The sequence below is a fragment of the Lissotriton helveticus genome, chromosome 7 (genome assembly GCF_964261635.1).
Source record: "Lissotriton helveticus chromosome 7, aLisHel1.1, whole genome shotgun sequence".
Lineage (NCBI taxonomy): Eukaryota > Metazoa > Chordata > Amphibia > Caudata > Salamandridae > Lissotriton > Lissotriton helveticus.
In genome coordinates this window covers 635011615-635028875 of record NC_136068.1, presented here as the reverse complement: position 1 = coordinate 635028875, position 17261 = coordinate 635011615, and positions in this window count along the sequence as shown.

Here is a 17261-nt window from a genome sequence, read left to right as displayed (position 1 = left end):
TGCAGGGAGTCCCTCCAGGCCTGAAATGAGACTCCGCCTTTGTGCAGCTAGCTCATGCAAGTGGGTTCTAGCCTGCACCAAAATAACAGATACAACTTGGTTTTGTTTTTTCTTGCCTTCTGCCTTTTGATTGTGCCTGTGCCTGTTCCCGCCCCCCCCTCCCGCTGTCCGTGTCTCCGGCCCCACTTGTAAATGCTTGTTTTATTTTTGCAGTATATTTCCTTGGGAAAGCACATGTCTGTAGTTGCATTTGGGGAATGAATCTCTGAAACTGAGATCTGTTTTGAATTTGGGAAGTGCTTCTCTTAGAGACAGCAGCATAGTGTGGGCTGTGAGAGCTGTGTGGGCTGTGAGGGCTGTGTGGGCTGTGTGGGCTGTGAGGGCTGTGAGGGCTGTGAGGGCTGTGAGGGCTGTGAGGGCTGTGAGGGCTGTGTGGGCTGTGTGGGCTGTGTGAGCTGTGTGGGCTGTGTGGGCTGTGAGAGCTGTGTGGGCTGTGTGGGCTGTGTGGGCTGTGAGGGCTGTGAGGTGTGGGCTGTGAGAGCTGTGTGGGCTGTGTGGGCTGTGTGGGCTGTGAGGGCTGTGAGGGCTGTGAGGGCTGTGAGGGCTGTGAGGACTGTGAGGGCTGTGAGGGCTGTGAGAGCTGTGTGGGCTGTGAGGGCTGTGAGAGCTGTGAGGGCTGTGTGGGCTGTGAGAGCTGTGTGGGCTGTGAGCGCTGTGAGGGCTGTGAGGGCTGTGTGGGCTGTGAACTGTTGGCAATGTAAATAACAATGCCTTTTATTTATAAGTAAAAAAAAAATAAGAAATGTCATGAGCAATGCCAATAGCTCTAACTTTTCCAAAGGCGAAACCATTGCATTGTAAATGCTTGTTTCTAGTAGGTAGTCAAGGGTTAAACAGGCAGAGTTCTGAAATGCAGAAACAAACTTAGTTCCTGGCTTTTTGACTTTTTTTAGGTCGAGTCTGTCCCATTCCGCAGGAATGGATAGGATCGAATTCATGTCGGCAAAATCCTCTTCAAACTAAGGGGTTTCAGCCCGGCGTTTTCTTGCAGTTCACGTGAACATGCACGAGCATTCACGGCCAGGGCTTCTCCTCCCCTAGCAGCACTCCTCCCACACCAGCAACTCCCCCCTCCCACACCAGCACCTCCCCTCTCTCTCCCCGCAAACACAGCCTTGCCGTAGCAGCACTCCTCCCACACCAGCACCTCCCCCTCCCACACCAGCACCTCCCTTCTCTCTCCCCGCAAACACAGCCTTCCTTTCATTTCTCCTCCCCCTCCCCAGCCAGCTTCCCCCAGGCCGTGTTCCCTCAGATATGCTATTGCATATCGTTTGCTACCTCTTGTATTTTGTTGCTCTTGATACTTGCACAACTGTCACTATTGTCTCATGTAACGTAACGTTTGCAACATGCTCACTTGTAATTTTGGCTTCATGTATCTAAAAACGCCTCCCTCGCGCTCCTTTCTCCCTCTCTCCCGCTGCCTAGTCCTCCCACCCCCTCCCTCTCCAGCGCGCGCTCCACTCGCATCTGCCTGCTGCTCCCCCGCCCACCCCCCCACTCCCCCAACCAGCAATGCCGAGAAGCTTGTTTCCTCTAAGAACATATCGTTTGCTACCTCTTGTATTTTGTTGCTCTTGATACTTGCACAACTGTCACTGTTGTCTCATGCAACGTAACGTTTGCTTTTGTAACATGTTCACTTGTAATTTTGGCTTCATGTATCTAAAAACGCCTCCCTCGCGCTCCTTTCTCCCTCTCTCCCGCTGCCTAGTCCTCCCACCCCCTCCCTCTCCAGCGCGCGCTCCACTCGCATCTGCCTGCTGCTCCCCCGCCCACCCCCCCCACTCCCCCAACCAGCAATGCCGAGAAGCTTGTTTCCTCTAAGAACATATCGTTTGCTACCTCTTGTATTTTGTTGCTCTTGATACTTGCACAACTGTCACTATTGTCTCATGTAACGTAACGTTTGCTTTTGTAACATGCTCACTTGTAATTTTGGCTTCGTGTATCTAACAAGCATTGGCATTGCCAATAGGTCTCGCTTGTGGGACCTTATAAGTATTTAGTTTTGCAGCACAATATCCGATTATGCAACTCGGATATTGTGCTGCAAAACTAAATACTTATAAGGTCCCACAAGCGAGACCTATTGGCTATGCCAATGCTTGTTTCTTGTAGGCATTCATGGGTTAAACAGCCCAGTGGGTAAGAGGGCAGAGTTAGTCTTTGAGGTGCAGATGCCAGAATCTCCTGCTGATGGGCAAACCTTAACCTCCCTAGATAACCAGCTTGCTAAAAGGGTCTATTTATCAGGACAATGCAAGCATCAGCAAGTTAAACGTGTCTAGAGATCAACAGACTGTAAGCTATGCTACAGAATTGTATGTTCTGAACCTTATTCTGCACACAAATTAATAAACAAAGTTATATTAAAAAAATAGCGTCTAAAGAGAGAAAAAAGAAAAATATTGACATTTCATACCCTCTTCTCCAGCCCATCCTCGGGGGTTTGTGTGATTTAGGTGGAAAACTCACACCACCGCTGTGGTAAGCCTTCCTCACACAAGTTCCATACAGGTTGCAGGTGCTGCCGCGCAATGGCCAGCAGTGGGCTTTCGTATTTGTGGCGCCCGGTGAGAGAATCTTTGTTGGCGTCCCCGCAAAGGACCTGCTTCTTCACGGATTCCCTCACTATTACTCTCCAATGGACCCCTCATCTCTCCTTAGCCTCTCTCTCACATCTATTTATTTTGTAGTTCTACTTATCCCAGTGTACACTGTCAGAGCACTTTACATCACAAACATATTATACAGACACAATGAATCATACAAGTGTGTAAATTAATGTATAGGAAATGTTGCTTAGGACAATGAGGACTACAAGGTGTAGGAGTCACATGTCATCCATACTGGGAGGCATTCTATGTTAAGCATGCTTGGTCTGGAAAAACAAAGGGGCAGATTAACTCAGTTTTTACAATGCACAGTAACCAAAGGTTCTGTGCTGCTTTGGGCGAGAAAGAGAGAGCACAACAGTGCCGTATTTACTCAGATATAATGTACTCTCCTCTAATGCTGGCGTACATTAAACTGCCTTGCTCCAATGTACACACCCTGTCAAGCTTTGGTTTTATACTGGAATGGCACCCTCCCAGTAAAAAATTCTGGGCCTCATTTATGAGGTTTTGCGGTAGGGCAGGGCCACGAGGAATCATGCTGTGCTGACCTACGGTAAAACAAAAGGGCAGGAATGCGCCGTATCTATGTGATAAGGCGCATTCCTGTCCTTTTCCCCCTTTGCCAGTGCACAATGGGCTGCAGTGCGCCAACGCAAGCACCCTTGCACAATGTTGCAAGGGTGCCTGCGTTATGGGATGATTGATTTTGTGCAGGAAGGGACACCTTCCTTCACAAAATCAATCAATTTAGGTGATTTCCTTTTCTGAAGCGCACATAGAACAAGCATTTGCAATGCAATAGGTCTCGCATTAATTAAGTTTGAGCTATTGGTGTTGCAATATATTGCAACACCAATTGCAACAAAAGTCTTTAAATTGTAGGCCAAAAAATGTGTATTTATTTTTGTAGCAATTGTGGCATGCTGCGCTTTAGATGAATATGTTTAAAAGTAAAGTGCGCCATACTGCGATTGCTACAATAGTTAATTGTGGATGCGTTAACAATTGATGTGCACTGATGGCTGGTGGCGTGTGTGCCTGGTGAAAGCTTGCTCTGATGGCTGGTGGTGTGTGCCAAGCGTGTACTGACGGCTGGTGGTGTGTGTGTGCCTGGTGAAAGCGTGCACTGACGGCTGGTGGTGTGTGTGCCTGGTAAAAGCGTGCACTGACGGCTGGTGGTGTGTGTGTGCCCGGTGAAAGCGTGCACTGCCGACTGATGGTGTCTGTGTCTGGTGAAAGTGTGCACTGACGGTGTGGTTGTGTGTGTGGTTGTGTGTGTGTGGTTGTGTGTGTGTGTGGTTGTGTGTGTGTGTGGGTGGTTGTGTGTGTGTGTGATTGTGTGTGTGTGGTTGTGTGTGTGGTTGTGTGGGTGTGGTTGTGTGTGTGGTTGTGTTTGTGTGTGTTGTGTTTGTGTGTGTGGTTGTGTGTGTGGTTGTGTGTGTGGTTGGGTGTGGTTTTGTGTGTGTGTGTGTGGTTGTGTGTGTGTGTGGGTGGTTGTGTGTGGGTGGGGTTGTGTGTGTTTGTGTGTGTGTGGTTGTGCGTGTGTGGTTGTGTGTGTGTGTAGTTGTATGTGTGGTTGTGTGTGTCTGTGGTTGTGTGTCTGTGGTTGTGTGTATGTGTGTGGTTGTGTGCGTGATTGTGTGGTTGGGTGTGGTTGGGGTGCAAGACATAGGCCAGGCCTGACGTAACTCAGGTAAGAGTTCATGCAGAAGGTATGACCCCAAAACCTCTGATGCACAGATAGGAAGACGCAGAATGGAGAGGCAAAGAACCTGCAGAGGCCTAGGAAACAAGTCCCGCCAGTCAGACCACAATAACTCAGGGAGTGACAGCTGTTGCAAAGTTGAAGAACGCAAACCATGCTGCAAATGTGGTACTAGCGACATGAAACACATATAATACAACCTTGCAAGACAGTGCCCTTTTGGGATTAAGCAATTCAGGCCAGGTAGCGGAGGGGTTTGGAGCAGACCAAACCACAACAACCAAAGAGCTGCTCACAGGAAGACCCGTGCAGGACCAACCTGCCCCTATGGCTTTTAATGTGGCAGAACCAGTTGTGGCCTTTCACTCTATTCTTGCATATGTTGCAATTCCTCCTCTTCCTGATAGTGCACTTTATTACACTTTATTCTGAAATTACAGTGTGAGAAATCCTTATGGAAGTTCAGATCTAGACATTTTTGGTAAAGGTGAGGGGGTGGTGTGTGTGTGTGTGTGTGGGTGTGTGTGTGTGTGTGTGTGTGTGCGTGTGTGTGTGGCTTTGGTGCGGTTTGACAATCTGCATGACATCAGGTCCTTGCTTGGTTCAGCTAGCGCTATTTACATAGGTCATGTTTCATGCTCATCCACGAAAGATGAGACCCCAGAAGAGGTTTAGCTTGCTAAATGCACTCTAGGTGGAGTGTAGGGACTGGCCAGAGGTCAGTGGCGGCTCACCAGACAGAGGGTTGGGAAAAGAGTAATATAAAAATATGGGAAATGAAGCGCCATACTTTTAAAAGATATGCTCTAAAGATTTAGTTAGATTTCTTTTGCTCATAAAACAGTAATGTTTGTTTAAAAAATATTAAAATTCTCTGAAAAAACACAGTTAAAGTGAACTTATGGTACGATGTTCTGTTACAAAGCCACTAAATGTAAGCAGTTATGGTTATGTACTCAACCATAACTCAGTCCCTCCTCCACTTACGTTGCTCATGATCTCACACATGATGTCACGGAAAACATTACAGATGGCAAGATCACAGCAAAGCAATTTCATTTAGCTTATGAAAGGAACCGTTATTAAAAAATGTTGCTAAGAGGAAAAAGAAAGAATTGTGAGTTAAAGAATGCGTCACGTACAAGTATCCCAAAAATGTAAATACATGGAATGAAATTGTGATGTAGTTGTGACAAAAATTTTCATATGTGACTATGTAGATATCCATAAACTAGTAAGGAAATTAGTCACAAACAAAAAAGAATGTCTTAGCATTGTATATTATGATCCTGCATTCCTAGGATAAAGGCCTCACACATACTTGGATTCACTTAAATCATCAGATAAGAAAATTTCGGCTGTGTTACCCATGTAATCAAGTGCTTGAGCGCTCTAAATAGGGATAGTAAGCGCTATATAAGTGTAGCAGTACAATACAATTTTTCAGTGAAAGTCATCCTATGTGCTGGGAATTTTCTTGGCCGCTCTTTTGGGCAGGTTTTAGCCAGTAGAGATGGTCATGATGCATACGCTGCAGCTTCTTTGTGTGCATTACGGCCTATAACATTTTCCCAACTATATAGAAATTGATAGATGCTGGTGCAAGGGTTCTCTTCCCTTAAAAACACTAGACTATAAGCAGTACATCGGCTCTACCTTTAGCTAACACACACTGAGAATACAGATTTGATGCCGGCTCAGGACTGGAAAAGACCTTGCAATGTTACTTCTTGACGCGACATGGGTAACTCTTCTGACACTTCCATGACAAAATTATATTATTAGAGTAATCATGTCCTCTATACTCAGTTAAGAAGAAGAAATTAAATGCTGTCCTCTCCCACAGTGTTTGTAAAACATCCTTTAGTTTTTTAAATTTAAAACAGGCAGTCCCATCTGTATTTGCATCTCTCCTTTGGGTAGTACATATTATCTGGAGCCCTAATGAGGTTTAAGATTCCATTTGTGAAACCATTAAAGGCAAGTGTAGTAATTAGTTGGGCTTGTGTTAAGCCAAAAATAAATCTACCACAGATATGCACTGTGAGAATATCTCATTTAGGATTTACTAACTGCATTCCACAGTGGTCTTTTGTGAATACTTATGTGAGTCTTTACTCTTCTTTTTGGGAGCAAGTTGCCCTTAAGCCTCTTAGTGTCTCTCCTTCCTCCTGTGTATGTAGCACCTTTTAGGTGACACCGTACACCCTCTGGCAAATGACTCATCTTCGATCTCTGATAATCACACCTTACAGTCCACTGCAAAATCAGAAAATCCAGGAAAGACTATATGATCTCAGTGCTGCTAAACTATTGACTCCAGGAAATTAACCCGGCTACCACTGATCCTTCTGGATGTAACTCATAGTGGCTATATTTATTGTGCCGTACCACACTGCCTACCTACTCACTGATCACTGATAAGGAAATCTTTTCCCATCGCTCCCACTAATGGGTTGTGATTAACAGCAACAAATTAATTACTCCGGCGTCCTACTTGGATTCAACTTACTCTGTCTTTATAAAAAAAAGGTTGATGGCCCTAAGATTTGGTAAATATCCAACGTTGGCCGACGAGCCTGCCTGGAAACATCCTACATCCGTTGCCTGTCGTCTCTGTGGTCACATTAAGTAAGACTGAATTCACATCATATGTCACTGTAAGAAGCTGAATCAGGAGCGAACCCTTTTCTTAAAGAACTGCTTTCTGGTTAAGAGATTACGCACTTGCAGGACAGCGGTCATTGGCTGCTTGGAGTCAATGGACCAACAAATATACTGTAAGATGATAAGGTTCCTGCTTGCTTTTGAAAAACGCCTGAAAGCTATTTTATATTTTTAAATCGTATTATGTTTTTCTGGTTTCCCTACTCTCTTCCATTTTAAGTTTTTTCTTTTTCTTTTTCTTCGGGAATATGATCATTTGGATTTTATTTTGTTGCAACTTAATTCTGAACATCCTTCTTTTCATGAAATTTTATCTTTAAACATTGGTTGTGAACTGGAAAGAAAACTTGTTATGATTTTAATTAACTAAACAATAAAGATTAAATAAAAAATAAATAAATAAAACTGCCTACCAGTAATTTTTTAGGTGTCATCTTTTTAGGTCTTGCTTAAAGACCGCTTTAGTTGTATGTTGTCAAACGACCTATTGTGGACGAATATATGACGATATTCCGCAATCCAACATCCCGCATACCATCACTCCGCAATTTTTATAACGTGGGACTATTACTCCGCAAAGCCATCATTCCTAAAACTTTTAAAACGCATATAACTTTATCACGCATGCCATTATAACGCAAATACATGTGTGGTAAAGCCATATACATTGTAAAAGTACTTTATTAAAAACATTATATATATGTGTGTATATATGTGCATATATATATATATATATATATATATATATATATATATATATCAAATTAGCACTCCTGACCGCTGTCAAAGCGGTAACGCAGCAGGCGCAGACCTCTTCTCATTTACATAGATTAGGCTTTGAAGGAAAGTGCCATCACACCATCATTTGAGTAAGCAGTGGAAATTTATTGCAGCAAGTGCAGAGCAAATGCTCTCCTCACGCAGTACCCGGGATTTAACCACAATGGCGGCCGCAAACATTGAAAATTTTCGGATTCGGGGGTGTGTTTAGGCTTCTGAGTGACGGGTGACGTCACAGGGCGAAAGAACGCCAAAAACACGCCCCCGAATCCGAAAGAGACGGGGCTTCATTGGAGTGACTCCCCTCTCCTCCAATGGCTGGCCTCCGTTTAGGAAGCCAGCCAATGGAAAAGAGGTGGAGGAGAGAGGCGAATTCCAAGCCCGTCTAAAAATCATTAAATCTCCGACCAAAGACTGCGCAAGCGCAGCCTTTAGGTCCTCGACCTAAAAATCACGGGGGCACAGGCAGAGTTCATCTCCGTTCAAATTTCTTGCTGAACAGTCCTGCTCCACTGATGCGGCGTACCAGCAGCGGGACCGCTAACTTCTGCGGCGGTGCATCCTTCGACCGGGTCGGCCGATTTAAATACAGTTTCACAGGTGCCCACATGCAGGATGCACTCACTGTGAACAAACTCCAATTTGGGGAAGAAACCCATGCTCCCAGCATCAGCACAGCCTGACGCGTTTCAGGAATTCTCCCTTTCTCAAAGGCTTTCTGCAATTGAATGACTGCCAGCATCACGAACATCAGCGTTTGTCCCTCCTTTATTTTGATAGCACAATCATACTCAAAATTTGAACGGGGTTGAACTCTGCCTGTGCCCCCGTGATTTTTAAAGATTGGAGTGAATGGTCTGCCTGCAGCCCACTTGGGTTTTATTATTACGAACTACCAGACCCATGATGCAGTAGTAATGTACAACTCACCTGAGTATGATTGTGCTATAAAAATAAAGGAGGGACAAACGCTGATGTTCCTGATGCTGGCAGTCATTCAATTGCAGAAAGCCTTTGAGAAAGGGAGAATTCCTGAAACGTGTCAGGCTCTGCTGATGCTGGGAGCATGGGTTTCTTCCCCAAATTGGAGTTTGCTCACAGTGAGTGCATCCTGCATGTGGGCACCTGTGAAACTGTATTTAAATCGGCCGACCCGGTCGAAGGATGCACCGCCGCAGAAGTTAGCGGTCCCGCTGCTGGTGTGCCGCATCATCGGAGCAGGACTGTTCAGCAAGAAATTTGAACGGGGATGAACTCTGCCTGGGCCCCCGTGATTTTTAAAGATTGGATTGAATGGTCTGCCTGCAGCCCACTTGGGTTTTATTATTACCAACTACCAGCCCCATGATGCAGCAGTAATGTACAACTCACCTGAGTATGATTGTGCTATCAAAATAAAGGAGGGACAAACGCTGATGTTCGTGATGCTGGCAGTCATTCAATTGCAGAAAGCCTTTGAGAAAGGGAGAATTCCTGAAACGCGTCAGGCTCTGCTGATGCTGGGAGCATGGGTTTCTTCCCCAAATTGGAGTTTGCTCACAGGGAATGCATCCTGCATGTGGGCACCTGTGAAACTGTATTTAAATCGGCCGACCCGGTCGAAGGATGCACCGCCGCAGAAGTTAGCGGTCCCGCTGCTGGTGCACCGCATCAGCGGAGCAGGACTGTTCAGCAAGAAATTTGAACGGGGATGAACTCTGCCTGTGCCCCCGTGATTTTTAAAGATTGGATTGAATGGTCTGCCTGCAGCCCACTTGGGTTTTATTATTACGAACTACCAGCCCCATGATGCAGTAGTAATGTACAACTCACCTGAGTCTGATTGTGCTATCAAAATAAAGGAGGGACAAACGCTGAAGTTCGTGATGCTGGCAGTCATTCAATTGCAGAAAGCCTTTGAGAAAGGGAGAATTCCTGAAACGCTTCAGGCTCTGCTGATGCTGGGAGCATGGGTTTCTTCCCCAAATTGGAGTTTGCTCACAGTGAGTGCATCCTGCATGTGGGCACCTGTGAAACTGTATTTAAATCTGCCGACCCGGTCGAAGGATGCACCGCCGCAGAAGTTAGCGGTCCCGCTGCTGGTACGTCGCATCAGTGGAGCAGGACTGTTCAGCAAGAAATTTGAACGGGGATGAACTCTGCCTGTGCCCCCGTGACTTTTAAAGATTGGATTGAATGGTCTGCCTGCAGCCCACTTGGGTTTTATTATTACGAACTACCAGCCCCATGATGCAGTAGTAATGTACAACTCACCTGAGTATGATTGTGCTATCAAAATAAAGGAGGGACAAACGCTGAGGTTCGTGATGCTGGCAGCCATTCAATTGCAGAAAGCCTTTGAGAAAGGGAGAATTCCTGAAACGCGTCAGGCTCTGCTGATGCTGGGAGCATGGGTTTCTTCCCCAAATTGGAGTTTGCTCACAGTGAGTGCATCCTGCATGTGGGCACCTGTGAAACTGTATTTAAATCGGCCGACCCGGTCGAAGGATGCACCGCCGCAGAAGTTAGCGGTCCCGCTGCTGGTGTGCCGCTTCATCGGAGCAGGACTGTTCAGCAAGAAATTTGAACGGGGATGAACTCTGCCTGGGCCCCCGTGATTTTTAAAGATTGGATTGAATGGTCTGCCTGCAGCCCACTTGGGTTTTATTATTACCAACTACCAGCCCCATGATGCAGTAGTAATGTACAACTCACCTGAGTATGATTGTGCTATCAAAATAAAGGAGGGACAAACGCTGATGTTCGTGATGCTGGCAGTCATTCAATTGCAGAAAGCCTTTGAGAAAGGGAGAATTCCTGAAACGCGTCAGGCTCTGATGATGCTGGGAGCATGGGTTTCTTCCCCAAATTGGAGTTTGCTCACAGTGAGTGCATCCTGCATGTGGGCACCTGTGAAACTGTATTTAAATCGGCCGACCCGGTCGAAGGATGCACCGCCGCAGAAGTTAGCGGTCCCGCTGCTGGTGGGCCGCATCAGCGGAGCAGGACTGTTCAGCAAGAAATTTGAACGGGGATGAACTCTGCCTGTGCCCCCGTGATTTTTAAGGATTGGATTGAATGGTCTGCCTGCAGCCCACTTGGGTTTTATTATTAGCAACTACCAGCCTCATGATGCAGTAGTAATGTACAACTCACCTGAGTATGATTGTGCTATCAAAATAAAGGAGGGACAAACGCAGATGTTCGTGATGCTGGCAGTCATTCAATTGCAGAAAGCCTTTGAGAAAGGGAGAATTCCTGAAACGCGTCAGGCTCTGCTGATTCTGGGAGCATGGGTTTCTTCCCCAAATTGGAGTTTGCTCACAGGGAGTGCATCCTGCATGTGGGCACCTGTGAAACTGTATTTAAATCGGCCGACCCGGTCGAAGGATGCACCGCCGCAGAAGTTAGCGGTCCCGCTGCTGGTGCGCCGCATCAGCGGAGCAGGACTGTTCAGCAAGAAATTTGAACGGGGATGAACTTTGCCTGTGCCCCCGTGATTTTTAAAGATTGGATTGATTGGTCTGCCTGCAGCCCACTTGGGTTTTATTATTACGAACTACCAGCCCCATGATGCAGTAGTAATGTACAAATCACCTGAGTATGATTGTGCTATCAAAATAAAGGAGGGACAAACGCTGAAGTTTGTGATGCTGGCAGTCATTCAATTGCAGAAAGCCTTTGAGAAAGGGAGAATTCCTGAAACGCTTCAGGCTCTGCTGATGCTGGAAGCATGGGTTTCTTCCCCAAATTGGAGTTTGCTCACAGTGAGTGCATCCTGCATGTGGGCACCTGTGAAACTGTATTTAAATCTGCCGACCCGGTCGAAGGATGCACCGCCGCAGAAGTTAGCGGTCCCGCTGCTGGTACGTCGCATCAGTGGAGCAGGACTGTTCAGCAAGAAATTTGAACGGGGATGAACTCTGCCTGTGCCCCCGTGATTTTTAAAGATTGGATTGAATGGTCTGCCTGCAGCCCACTTGGGTTTTATTATTACGAACTACCAGCCCCATGATGCAGTAGTAATGTACAACTCACCTGAGTATGATTGTGCTATCAAAATAAAGGAGGGACAAACGCTGATGTTCGTGATGCTGGCAGCCATTCAATTGCAGAAAGCCTTTGAGAAAGGGAGAATTCCTGAAACGTGTCAGGCTCTGCTGATGCTGGGAGCATGGGTTTCTTCCCCAAATTGGAGTTTGCTCACAGTGAGTGCATCCTGCATGTGGGCACCTGTGAAACTGTATATATATATATATATATATATCCAAACAGAGTTTGCCTGCAGTTAAGAGGACCACACACAAGCGGGTTCAGTATCTTGTTACCATTTATTTAACAAGAGCTGTCGCAGCAGTCAGACATCGCAGCAACTGTTGAAATCCATCCCGACGCGTTTCGTGCTGTAGGAAGCACTTCATCATGGGGTGCTGGATGATACAATGTTCAAACCGGCCATTTCTGCGCACCACATTTATGCAATGATACCCCGCCCAAAGGGGCGTGGCCATTCCTATGGCCTCGTGGTTAATGTAGTGCGCTGTGTTACTTATGTGAGTTGCCAGTCACGAACATGATCTAAATTATTTCAGTAAATCCCCAGTGGGAATGCTCACAATGCCAGTCTCTGCTCAGCTTTTTTTGCCTTGGTGAATCACACTCGCCTGACCTTAGCGCTGAAATGCCCAGTGGCACCTCAGCAGGACTGCATCCACAGCGGGGCCTCTCGCGGCTCAGGCAAAAGCCGCAAAAATCCAAGCAGAGTTTGCCTGCAGTTAAGAGGACCACACACAAGCGGGTTCAGTATCTTGTTACCATTTATTCAACAAGAGCTGTCGCAGCAGTCAGACATCGCAAGCAACTGTTGAAATCCATCCTGACGCGTTTCGTGCTGTAGGAAGCACTTCATCATGGGGTGCTGGATGATACAATGTTCAAACCGGCCATTTCTGCGCACCACATTTATGCAATGATACCCCGCCCAAAGGGGCGTGGCCATTCCTATGGCCTCGTGGTTAATGTAGTGCGCTGTGTTACTTCTGTGAGTTGCCAGTCACGAACACGATCTAAATTATTTCAGTAAATCCCCAGTGGGAATGCTCACAATGCCAGTCTCTGCTCAGCTTTTTTTGCCTTGGTGAATCACATTCGCCTGACCTTAGCGCGAAATGCCCAGTGGCACCTCAGCAGGACTGCATCCACAGCGGGGCCCACTTGGGTTTTATTATTAGCAACTACCAGCCCCATGATGCAGTAGTAATGTACAACTCACCTGAGTATGATTGTGCTATCAAAATAAAGGAGGGACAAACGCTGAAGTTCGTGATGCTGGCAGTCATTCAATTGCAGAAAGCCTTTGAGAAAGGGAGAATTCCTGAAACGCTTCAGGCTCTGCTGATGCTGGGAGCATGGGTTTCTTCCCCAAATTGGAGTTTGCTCACAGTGAGTGCATCCTGCATGTGGGCACCTGTGAAACTGTATTTAAATCGGCCGACCCGGTCGAAGGATGCACCGCCGCAGAAGTTAGCGGTCCCGCTGCTGGTGGGCCGCATCAGCGGAGCAGGACTGTTCAGCAAGAAATTTGAACGGGGATGAACTCTGCCTGTGCCCCCGTGATTTTTAAGGATTGGATTGAATGGTCTGCCTGCAGCCCACTTGGGTTTTATTATTAGCAACTACCAGCCTCATGATGCAGTAGTAATGTACAACTCACCTGAGTATGATTGTGCTATCAAAATAAAGGAGGGACAAACGCAGATGTTCGTGATGCTGGCAGTCATTCAATTGCAGAAAGCCTTTGAGAAAGGGAGAATTCCTGAAACGCGTCAGGCTCTGCTGATGCTGGGAGCATGGGTTTCTTCCCCAAATTGGAGTTTGCTCACAGGGAGTGCATCCTGCATGTGGGCACCTGTGAAACTGTATTTAAATCGGCCGACCCGGTCGAAGGATGCACCGCCGCAGAAGTTAGCGGTCCCGCTGCTGGTGCGCCGCATCAGCGGAGCAGGACTGTTCAGCAAGAAATTTGAACGGGGATGAACTTTGCCTGTGCCCCCGTGATTTTTAAAGATTGGATTGATTGGTCTGCCTGCAGCCCACTTGGGTTTTATTATTACGAACTACCAGCCCCATGATGCAGTAGTAATGTACAAATCACCTGAGTATGATTGTGCTATCAAAATAAAGGAGGGACAAACGCTGAAGTTTGTGATGCTGGCAGTCATTCAATTGCAGAAAGCCTTTGAGAAAGGGGAGAATTCCTGAAACGCTTCAGGCTCTGCTGATGCTGGGAGCATGGGTTTCTTCCCCAAATTGGAGTTTGCTCACAGTGAGTGCATCCTGCATGTGGGCACCTGTGAAACTGTATTTAAATCTGCCGACCCGGTCGAAGGATGCACCGCCGCAGAAGTTAGCGGTCCCGCTGCTGGTACGTCGCATCAGTGGAGCAGGACTGTTCAGCAAGAAATTTGAACGGGGATGAACTCTGCCTGTGCCCCCGTGATTTTTAAAGATTGGATTGAATGGTCTGCCTGCAGCCCACTTGGGTTTTATTATTACGAACTACCAGCCCCATGATGCAGTAGTAATGTACAACTCACCTGAGTATGATTGTGCTATCAAAATAAAGGAGGGACAAACGCTGATGTTCGTGATGCTGGCAGCCATTCAATTGCAGAAAGCCTTTGAGAAAGGGAGAATTCCTGAAACGTGTCAGGCTCTGCTGATGCTGGGAGCATGGGTTTCTTCCCCAAATTGGAGTTTGCTCACAGTGAGTGCATCCTGCATGTGGGCACCTGTGAAACTGTATATATATATATATATATATATCCAAACAGAGTTTGCCTGCAGTTAAGAGGACCACACACAAGCGGGTTCAGTATCTTGTTACCATTTATTTAACAAGAGCTGTCGCAGCAGTCAGACATCGCAGCAACTGTTGAAATCCATCCCGACGCGTTTCGTGCTGTAGGAAGCACTTCATCATGGGGTGCTGGATGATACAATGTTCAAACCGGCCATTTCTGCGCACCACATTTATGCAATGATACCCCGCCCAAAGGGGCGTGGCCATTCCTATGGCCTCGTGGTTAATGTAGTGCGCTGTGTTACTTATGTGAGTTGCCAGTCACGAACATGATCTAAATTATTTCAGTAAATCCCCAGTGGGAATGCTCACAATGCCAGTCTCTGCTCAGCTTTTTTTGCCTTGGTGAATCACACTCGCCTGACCTTAGCGCTGAAATGCCCAGTGGCACCTCAGCAGGACTGCATCCACAGCGGGGCCTCTCGCGGCTCAGGCAAAAGCCGCAAAAATCCAAGCAGAGTTTGCCTGCAGTTAAGAGGACCACACACAAGCGGGTTCAGTATCTTGTTACCATTTATTCAACAAGAGCTGTCGCAGCAGTCAGACATCGCAAGCAACTGTTGAAATCCATCCCGACGCGTTTCGTGCTGTAGGAAGCACTTCATCATGGGGTGCTGGATGATACAATGTTCAAACCGGCCATTTCTGCGCACCACATTTATGCAATGATACCCCGCCCAAAGGGGCGTGGCCATTCCTATGGCCTCGTGGTTAATGTAGTGCGCTGTGTTACTTCTGTGAGTTGCCAGTCACGAACACGATCTAAATTATTTCAGTAAATCCCCAGTGGGAATGCTCACAATGCCAGTCTCTGCTCAGCTTTTTTTGCCTTGGTGAATCACATTCGCCTGACCTTAGCGCGAAATGCCCAGTGGCACCTCAGCAGGACTGCATCCACAGCGGGGCCTCTGGCGGCTCAGGCAAAAGCCGCAAAAATCCAAACAGAGTTTGCCTGCAGTTAAGAGGACCACACACAAGCGGGTTCAGTATCTTGTTACCATTTATTCAACAAGAGCTGTCGCAGCAGTCAGACATCGCAGCAACTGTTGAAATCCATCCCGACGCGTTTCGTGCTGTAGGAAGCACTTCATCATGGGGTGCTGGATGATACAATGTTCAAACCGGCCATTTCTGCGCACCACATTTATGCAATGATACCCCGCCCATAGGGGCGTGGCCATTCCTATGGCCTCGTGGTTAATGTAGTGCGTTGTGTTACTTCTGTGAGTTGCCAGTCACGAACACGATATAAATTATTTCAGTAAATCCCCAGTGGGAATGCTCACAATGCCAGTCTCTGCTCAGCTTTTTTTGCCTTGGTGAATCACACTCGCCTGACCTTAGCGCTGAAATGCCCAGTGGCACCTCAGCAGGACTGCATCCACAGCGGGGCCCACTTGGGTTTTATTATTAGCAACTACCAGCCCCATGATGCAGTAGTAATGTACAACTCACCTGAGTATGATTGTGCTATCAAAATAAAGGAGGGACAAACGCTGAAGTTCGTGATGCTGGCAGTCATTCAATTGCAGAAAGCCTTTGAGAAAGGGAGAATTCCTGAAACGCTTCAGGCTCTGCTGATGCTGGGAGCATGGGTTTCTTCCCCAAATTGGAGTTTGCTCACAGTGAGTGCATCCTGCATGTGGGCACCTGTGAAACTGTATTTAAATCGGCCGACCCGGTCGAAGGATGCACCGCCGCAGAAGTTAGCGGTCCCGCTGCTGGTGGGCCGCATCAGCGGAGCAGGACTGTTCAGCAAGAAATTTGAACGGGGATGAACTCTGCCTGTGCCCCCGTGATTTTTAAGGATTGGATTGAATGGTCTGCCTGCAGCCCACTTGGGTTTTATTATTAGCAACTACCAGCCTCATGATGCAGTAGTAATGTACAACTCACCTGAGTATGATTGTGCTATCAAAATAAAGGAGGGACAAACGCAGATGTTCGTGATGCTGGCAGTCATTCAATTGCAGAAAGCCTTTGAGAAAGGGAGAATTCCTGAAACGCGTCAGGCTCTGCTGATGCTGGGAGCATGGGTTTCTTCCCCAAATTGGAGTTTGCTCACAGGGAGTGCATCCTGCATGTGGGCACCTGTGAAACTGTATTTAAATCGGCCGACCCGGTCGAAGGATGCACCGCCGCAGAAGTTAGCGGTCCCGCTGCTGGTGCGCCGCATCAGCGGAGCAGGACTGTTCAGCAAGAAATTTGAACGGGGATGAACTTTGCCTGTGCCCCCGTGATTTTTAAAGATTGGATTGAATGGTCTGCCTGCAGCCCACTTGGGTTTTATTATTACGAACTACCAGCCCCATGATGCAGTAGTAATGTACAAATCACCTGAGTATGATTGTGCTATCAAAATAAAGGAGGGACAAACGCTGAAGTTCGTGATGCTGGCAGTCATTCAATTGCAGAAAGCCTTTGAGAAAGGGAGAATTCCTGAAACGCTTCAGGCTCTGCTGATGCTGGGAGCATGGGTTTCTTCCCCAAATTGGAGTTTGCTCACAGTGAGTGCATCCTGCATGTGGGCACCTGTGAAACTGTATTTAAATCTGCCGACCCGGTCGAAGGATGCACCGCCGCA